Source organism: Saccopteryx leptura, chromosome 7 (assembly GCF_036850995.1).
Source record: "Saccopteryx leptura isolate mSacLep1 chromosome 7, mSacLep1_pri_phased_curated, whole genome shotgun sequence".
NCBI classification, from domain to species: domain Eukaryota; kingdom Metazoa; phylum Chordata; class Mammalia; order Chiroptera; family Emballonuridae; genus Saccopteryx; species Saccopteryx leptura.
The window spans coordinates 59,264,532-59,273,469 of NC_089509.1; the positions used below are offsets into that span (position 1 = coordinate 59,264,532).

Here is an 8,938-nt window from a genome sequence, read left to right on the forward strand (position 1 = left end):
GCTCACTGGAGGACTTTCGCTTGAAAGGAGAGAGATATAACAAACACACTACTCTTGGTTGTCATTTATCCTTATTCTGCCTCTGAAATTATCTGCCTTTTAAAAAAAAAAACTTTATTTTTTAATTATAGTTGACATACGATATCATTTTAGTTTCAGGGGTACATCATAGTGATTAGACATATATATAATTTGCAAAATGATCACCCCAATAAATCTAGTACCAATCTGACACATTATTATTGACTATATGTCCTACTTTATATCCCTGTGACGGTTTTTATACTTTTTAACCCCTTTCATTTTTTTTCAATATAATTTAAGAAGCCACTGGAGTGTCCAGAGAGATGAGGGTGATTTGGACTAGAATGCAGCATAGATGGAGAGAAGTAGATAGATTGGTGATATACTTTTGGAACTAGAACTAGCAGTATTTGCTAACAGATTGGAGGGCAGAAATAGGGACAGAGAGGAATAAAAAATAACATGAGTTTTCAGCTTGAGAAACTGAGTAAATAAAAATAGTATTTAGGCCCTGGCCGGTTGGCTCAGTGGTAGAACGTCGGCCTGGCGTGCAGAAGTCCCGGGTTCGATTCCCGGCCAGGGCACACAGGAGAAGCACCCATCTGCTTCTCCACCCCTCCCCCTCTCCTTCCTCTCTGTCTCTCTCTTCCCCTCCCGCAGCTGAGGCTCCATTGGAGCAAAGATTGCCCGGGCGCTGGGGATGGCTCCTCGGCGTCTGCCGCAGGCGCTAGAGTGTCTCTGGTCGCAACAGAGCGATGCCCGGGAGGGGCAGAGCATCGCCCCCTGGTAGGCAGATTGTCGCCCCCTGGTGGGCGTGCCGGGTGGATCCCGGCCGAGCGCATGCGGGAGTCTGTCTGTCTCTCCCCGTTTCCGGCTTCAGAAAAACACAGAAAAAAAAAAAAAATAGTATTTACTGAAAGGTTTGGAGGTGAATGGATTTTGAAAGGGAAATCAAGAGATTCATTATTGATATGGTCAAAATGAGATTAAGTAGCTAGTTGAGCATATGTTTGAAGTTCAGAGAGAAAGTTTTAGTTAAAGATACAATATTGGGAACAATAGGAAATAATAGCATCACTGCCCATGGGTTCATACTATCTGTTTCTCAAAAACAGTCTGATGAAGTCACATCTGTGCTAATTTAAAAGCATGTCATCCCTCGTTAATCCTTACATTCCACAGGCAATCACTGTTCTGGTTTCTATTTTCATCGTTTAATTGGCCTGTTCTAATATTGTACTTTCATCATCACTTACTTCAAAATATCTCTTCCCTTGTGATTTTTTTTCTTTGACACATGAGTTATTTAGATGTGTGCTGTTTAATTTCTAAATATTTGAGGCTTTTTTAGATTTCTTAATGTTATTGAGTTCTAATTTAATTCTCTTGTGGTCAGGGAACATACTATGTACAATTACAACTTGCTTTTGAAATTTATTAAGACATTTCATGACCTAGAATAAAGTATATCTTGATGAATGTTCCATTTGCTCTTTTTTAAGATTTTATTTATTGATTTTTAGAGAGAGGAAAGAAAGAGAAAAAGAAAAAGAAAGAGAAAGAGAAAAAGAGGGGAGGAGGAATGGGAAACATTAATTTGTTTTGCTTCTCATATGTGCCTTGACTAGGCAAGCCCTGGTCTCAAACCAACGACCTCAGCATTCTAGGTTGGCACTCTATCCACTGTGCCACCACAGGTCAGGTTCCATCTGCTCTTGAAAATAATGTGTATTCTGCCACTGTACAATTATTGAATGAAATGTTTAATAAATGTCAATTGAGTAATTAAGTAAAGTTGTTTAACTCTAGTTTTTGTTTAAAGAGTGTTTTTTCTCCTCCCTTTGGTCTAATTTTATCAATTTTTGAGATGGGGTGTTAAAATCTCCAACTATGGTTATAATCTTATTTATTTATTTATTTATTTACTTTTTACAGAAACAGAGAGTGAGTCAGAGAGAGGGATAGACAGGGACAGACAGACAGGAACAGAGAGAGATAAGAAGCATCAATCAGCCTGACCTGTGGTGGCGCAGTGGATAAAGCGTCGACCTGGAAATGCTGAGGTCGCCAGTTCGAAACCCTGGGCTTGCCTGGTCAAGGCACATATGGGAGTTGATGCTTCCTGCTCCTCCCCCCTTCTCTCTCTTCCTCTCTCTCTCCTTTCTAAAATGAATAAAATAAATAAATAAATAAATAAATAAACCAAGGGAAAAACTAAAAAAGTTTATTAAAATAAAAAAATTAAAAAAAAGAAGCATCAATCATTAGTTTTTCATTGCGCGTTGCAACACCTTAGTTGTTCATTGATTGCTTTCTCATATGTGCCTTGACTGCGGGCCTTCAGCAGACGGAATAACCCCTTGCTCGAGCCAGTGACCTTGGGTCCAAGCTGGTGAGCTTTCCTCAAACCAGATCAGTCCGTGCTCAAGCTGGCGACCTCGGGGTCTCGAACCTGGGTCCTCTGCATCCCAGTCCAACGCTCTACCCACTGTGCCACCGCCTGGTCAGGCATCCAACTATGGTTATAAATTTCTATCTCTCCCTTTAGTTTTATCTTTTTTCTTTTTCTTTTCTTTCTTTCTTTCTTTCTTTCTTTCTTTCTTTCTTTCTTTCTTTCTTTCTTTCTTTCTTTCTTTCTCTCTTTTTTTTTTAAGAAAGAGAGACACAGGGACAGAGAGACAGGAAGCAGAGAGATGAGAAGCATCAACGCATAGTTGCAGTACCTTAGTTGTTCATTGACTGCTTCTCATATGTGCCTTGACAGGGTGGGGGATCCAGCTGAATCAGTGATGCTTTTCTCAAGCCAGCGGCCTTGGGCTTAACCTCAGCCAGCAACCTTTGGGTTTAAGCCAGTGACCATGGGATTATGTCTATGACTTGACACTCAAATTGGCGACCTGCACGCAAGCTGGTGAGCCTGTGCTCAAGTCAGCAACCTCAGGATTTCAAACCTGCATCCTCAATGTCCCAGGCCAATGCTCTATCCACTGAGCCACTGCCTGGTCAGGCCCTCCCTTTAGTTTTGTCAGATTTTTCTCAGTGTTTTTAGGTTCATATATATTTAGGATTGATATGTCTTCCTGGTAAAACAATCCCTTTATCATTCATTATAAAGTATTCCTCTTTATCTCTGGCAGTTCACCCTGTTTTGAAGTCTAATTTGTCTCATATTAATATAGCCATTTCTAAAGTTCTTTTTTAGATAGCACATTGTTAAATCTTATTTTTATTCAGCCTGACAATCCCATTTTTTTTAAATGGTGTGTTGCTATTTTACTGATATGTTGAATTAAATTCTACTTTTAGCTGCTTGTTTTCTACCTCAACTGCTTTTTGTTCCTCTATTTCTCCTTTCCATCCCTTATTTGGTAAATCAAATACGTTTTATCCAGTCTTTGTTACTCTGTTAGCTTTTCACCTCTGGCACCTCAAGCCAATAAGACTGCAGATTTCGGCTTAAGTTTTGCTGCTCCATGCTGCAGACATGGGGATAGTTGTATAAATTTGGATCTCATCCAGTAAGTGTGTTTCCCTTCTTTTATTTTATTTTAGTTTTTAGAAGGAGAAGGAAAGGAAGGAAGGAAGGAAAGAAGGAAAGAAAGAAAGAAAGAAAGAAAGAAAGAAAGAAAGAAAGAAAGAAAGAAAGAAAGAAAGAAAGAAAGAAAGAAAGAGAAAAAGAAAGAAAGAAAGATGAGAAGTGGGAAACATCAACTCATAGTAGTTGCTTCCTGTATGTGCCTTGACTGGGCAAGCCCAGGGTTTCCAACTGGCGACCTCAGTGTTCCAGGTTGATGCTTTACCCACTGTGCCATCACAGGTCAGGTCATTTCCCTTCTTTTAAGGCTTGAAATCCCCTCCAGTTTCTGCCTAGTTTTGGCCCCTCTTCAGTGTCTTCAAGTAGTTGTTTGGTTACATTTTGCCTTGAGTTTATACTTTTTATCTGTTGGAGAGTTATTGTGGTACTGGCTATTCTGCCATTAGCCACACCATAACTCTGTTACTGGTTTTTTTAAAATTGATTTTAGAGAGGGAAAGACAGATATACATCGATTTGTTGTTCCACTTGTTTTTTTAAAATTATTTTTATTTATTGATTTTAGAGAGAGAGAGGAAAGAGAGAGAGACAGGAACATCAATCTGTTCCTGTATGTGCCTTGATGGGGATCAAACCAGCAACCTCTGTGCTTTGGGATGAAGCTCTAACCAACCAAAATTATCTGGCCAGGGCACATTTTTTTCAGTGTAAAGAAAAATAATAAGAACTAATAGTACAGAGATTATGCAGTATGGCAAAACATAAGACAACAGTGCTGGGATGACTGAAATTAGAAAAAAAAATGTTTAGTAACATATTTCCTCTGACTCTGAGACAATGGGGAATGGCAGTCTAGAGTTGTGAGGAGAAGTCAAGACGTGAAATAGAATTCAAAGGCTGAAGACCTTCAGGCCACTGCCATTGTTAGAGTCAGATTTTATAACTTTAATGTAAAAATTGTTGAGAATACAGCATTCTAAGAGGTTCTGTCTTTGGTTCCTTGAGATGTTTTTATCTTTGTAGATTGTCAAATTTTGTAAGAATCAATATAACATGTTCAATTCTATTTCTGATTTATGTTTTTTATTTGATTTTTGCTTTCTATTTCCAACCATTGTGAAGATAGCTTTAAAACACCTCTGCAAGTTCATTTGTTTGAATGTCTCTGATGAAACTTCAATTTCAGGAATATCTATATAAAAGAATACCTTTCTTTCTTTCTACATTGATCTTGATCCTGAGGAGAGTTATAAATTTTTCTTTTAAGCCATCTGACTCTAGTCCTGGATCAGGTCAATATCACCTTAACAGTAACACTTTTGTTATCCAAAGAATATAAAGAAAATACACCCCGAGGGAGACAGCCTTGCCTAGAGATTAGAAGAAGGGGCTGTCAGGATGATAATCCAATTAATCAGCTATCCTTTTTCTAAACTCTGCTACCAGTCCTTTCTACTCTGGCTTTTCAAGAGTTGGTATGACAATATGCTGCAAATACTTATTTATATAATGAAGCCAAAATTTTATTTTCTTAAGTTTAGTCAGTCTACTGTTGGAGTAACTGGTTCTTTGATCTATTTTGAAGGATGGGACTGAAGAAAAAATAATTCTGGTAAGGGCCTGGTTTCATGAACATGTGTCCTTATTTATTCTCTTTTTTGCCTGGTGGTATGCCAAAATTGAATTACACTGAAGCACAGATTTTAGAATACTTTGGTCATTTGTATTATATTCTTTTATATATCATGTATTTTTAAAAATTTGTTTTGAAAGTTTTTTCTTCTTTGGTTATCAGAAAATTTACCAAGGATATCACAAATGTGATTTTCTTTGTATTTATTTTGCATGGGATTTGCTGAGCTTCTTGAATCTATTAATTTGGGGAAATTTCAGCTGTTATTCCTTCCAATATTTTTTTTCTGCCCCATTCTCTCCCTGCTTTCCTTCTCGAACTCTAATTACTCAAAGGTTAGAGTTTTTTATATTGCCCCATGGGTCACTACCCTGTTCTTTTTCTTTCTTCTCCCCAATCTTTTTTCTTCTCTGTTCTTCAACCTGGATAATTTCTAATCCTCTTTATGTTCACTTATTTTTACATCATTTCCAGTCTGCTGTTCAGCCCATTCATTAGATATTTTATTTAGGTCATTTTATTTTTCAGCTCTAGAATTTTCACTTTTGTTTTGTTTTTTCTTCTTTTCCCAGTGAGAGGAGGGGAGATAGAAAGACTCGTACATGTGCCCTGGCCGGGACCCACCCAGCAACCCCCTCTGAGACCAATGTTCTCATCTGGGGCCATGCTTGCAACCAGGCCATTTTTAGTGCCTGAGGTGGAGGCTCCATAGAATCATCCTCAGCACCCAGGGCAATGCATTTTAACCAACTGAGCCCTGGCTGTGGGAGGGGAAAAGAGAGAAAAAGAGAAGAGGGTAAGGGGTGGAGAAGCAGATGGTCACTTTCCCTGTGTGCCCTGACCAGGAATTGAACCTGGGACATCCACATGCAAGGCCAATGCTCTACCACTGAGCCAACTGGCCAAGGCCTCTAGAATTTTTCACTTTTTAAATACTTTTGCTTCCTTTGCAATTTCTTATTTGGTTGTTAATTGAAAGATATTATCCTTTATGTCCTTGAGCATAGTTATAATAGCTGTTTTACAATCTTTGATAACTTCAACATCTGGGGAATCTTGAGGTCAGTCTGTATTGATTGCCTATGAGTTATGTTTTCTTTTGTTTTCCTGTGTCTGGTGATTTTGGATTTAATTCAAGACAGTATAAATAATCATTGTAGAGACTCTGGATTCTGTTCTATTCTTCCAAAGAGTCTTGATTGTTTGTTTTAACAGGAAGTTAACTAAGCCTGCTTGAGACTTCCAATTCAGACTCCCCTGCGGTTGGCAGCAGCTGAAATCTCTGCTTAGTTCTTTTAGCCATGGATGGACTTCTTGACTCTGTCCCACACATGTGTAGTTTAGCAGTCAGGCAAAGATTGCAGCAGATTTTTTTATATGGGGTAGACTTTGAGGCTACTCCTCTGCCTTTTGAAAAATTTCCCTCAGTTTCTAGCTGCTATAATCACTTCAAACTCTGGTTCTTCAAACCAGTAAGACTACAGTCTTCTGTAGGTTTAGCCAACCTGTTCTGATGCCAACTATGAACTATCCTCAGGTGAAAAGTCATAAAAATGGAAAATTCACACAGAGCTATTTCCTTCTCTTAACTCTGCAGTCCTTGCTTTTGGTTACTCTCTAGTGTCTTTAGGCAACTGGTTTTTATATTTTGTCCTAGTGATGGCCTTATAGGAGCTTCTACACTGTTATTGGAGCAGAACCTCACACACACTTTTTTTCTTCTGATACTTGATTTAATTTGTCTCTGTCTTTGCAAAAAAAAAATTTTTTTTTTAATTTGTCTCTTAGGGACAATATCTTTATATTAAGCCTTTACTTTATAGATAACTTCAATATTTTCATGCTTAGCATGAAATTAAACTTCAATTTTTGAGATAAATGTTGATTTACATGCAGTTGTAAAAAATTGAGACCCCAGGTACTTTTTACTGAAGTTCTCCCAAGCGTAACTTCTTGCAAAACTATAGTAGAATATTTCAACCAGTATACTGACGTTGATATAGTCAAGGAACAGAGTATTTTTATCACCACAGTGATTGCTCTTGTTGCCTTAAAAAAAATTTTTTTTTAACTTATTGGTTTTAGAGAGAGAAAGGGAGAGAAAAAGAGACAAAGAGAGAGAGAGGAACATGGATTTGTTGTTCTACCCATTTATGTATTCATAGACCGATTTTTGTATGTGTCCTGACCGTGGATTGAACCTGTAACCTTGACCCATCAGGGTCAAGGTTAAATTAAATTTTTTAATTTAATTTTTTAAAATTTATTTAATCATTTAGTTAGGTTGACACTCTAACTAACTGAGCAACCTGGCCTGGGCTCTCATGTTGCCTTTTTTATAGCCACATGTACTTCTGCCCTCACCCCCTCCTTAACTCCTGGCCACCACTAATCTGTTCTCCATTTCTATAATTTTGTCATTTCAAAAATAAATGGAGTCATATAGCATGTAACCTTTTGGGATTGGCTTTTTTTCACTTGGCATAATTCTCTTCATTCATCCATGCTGTTGTATGTATCCGTAGTTTGTTCCTTTTATTGCTGAGTAATATTCCAAGGTATGGCTATACCATAGTTTATTTAACCATTCAGCCATTAAAGGACATCTGATGTCACCTATACTTTAATAAAAAATAAAAATAATACAAACAAACAAATAAGTAAGTAAATAAATAAAAGACACCTGGATTTTTTTCTGTTTTTCACTATTACCAATAAAGTTTCTATGAAAAGTCATGTAGCAGTTTTTGTGTAAACATAAGTTTTTATTTCTTTGGAATAAATGCCCAAGGAGTACAACTGCTGGCAATATGGTATTTGCCTGTTTTGTTTTTATACAGTGGCTATATCATTTTATATTTTTACTAGCAATATATGAGTGATACAGTTTCTCTCCATCTTCACCATCATTTGGTGGTATCATTCTTTTTTATTTTAACCATTCCCAGAGCTGTATAATGATAATGTCTTTGTAATTTTAATTTGCATTTCCTTAATAGCTGATGATATCAAACATCTTTTTTATGTGCTTCTGTATCACATGTATATCTTTCTCTGTACAATATCTCTTGATGTATTTTGTACATGTTCAAATTGAATTATTTGATTTTTAAAATTTTTTTAATTTAATTTTTTAAAATTTATTTAATCATTTCAATAAGAGAGGAAGGGAGAAAGAGAGACAGGAACATTGAACTGTTCTTATATGTGCCTTGACTGGGGATCAAACTGGCAACTTTTGTGCTTTAAGAATGATGCTCTTGGCCTGACCAGGTGGTGGCGCAGTGGATAGAGCGTCGGACTGGGATGCGGACGGACCCAGGTTCGAGACCCCGAGGTCGCCAGCTTGAGCGCGGGCTCATCTGGCTTGAGCAAAAAAGCTCACCAGCTTGGACCCAAGGTTGCTTGCTCCAGCGAGGGGTTACTCAGTCTGCTGAAGGCCCGCGGTCAAGGCACATATGAGAAAGCAATCAATGAACAACTAAGAAGTCGCAACGCGCAACGAAAAACTAATGATTGATGCTTCTCATCTCTCTCCATTCCTGTCTGTCTGTCCCTGTCTATCTCTGCCTCTGTAAAAAAAAATTAAAAAAATTAAAAAAAAAAGAATTACATTAAAAAAAAAAAAAAAAGAATGATGCTCTTGGACAGACACTTCTCCCAGGAAGAAATACAAATGGCCAACAGATATATGAAAAGATGCTCATCTTCGTTAGTTATTAGAGAAATGCAAATCAAAACTGCAA

At 37.5% G+C, this 8,938-nt stretch overlaps 1 non-coding gene across 1 annotated transcript; it reads right to left on the minus strand.

Annotated features, from left to right (window-relative positions):
- Positions 1 to 6,025: 6,025 nt before the first annotated feature.
- On the minus strand, positions 6,026 to 6,101 carry TRNAA-UGC (transfer RNA alanine (anticodon UGC)). Its single transcript has one exon. It is a non-coding gene; the product is annotated as a tRNA-Ala (tRNA).
- Positions 6,102 to 8,938: the final 2,837 nt, after the last annotated feature.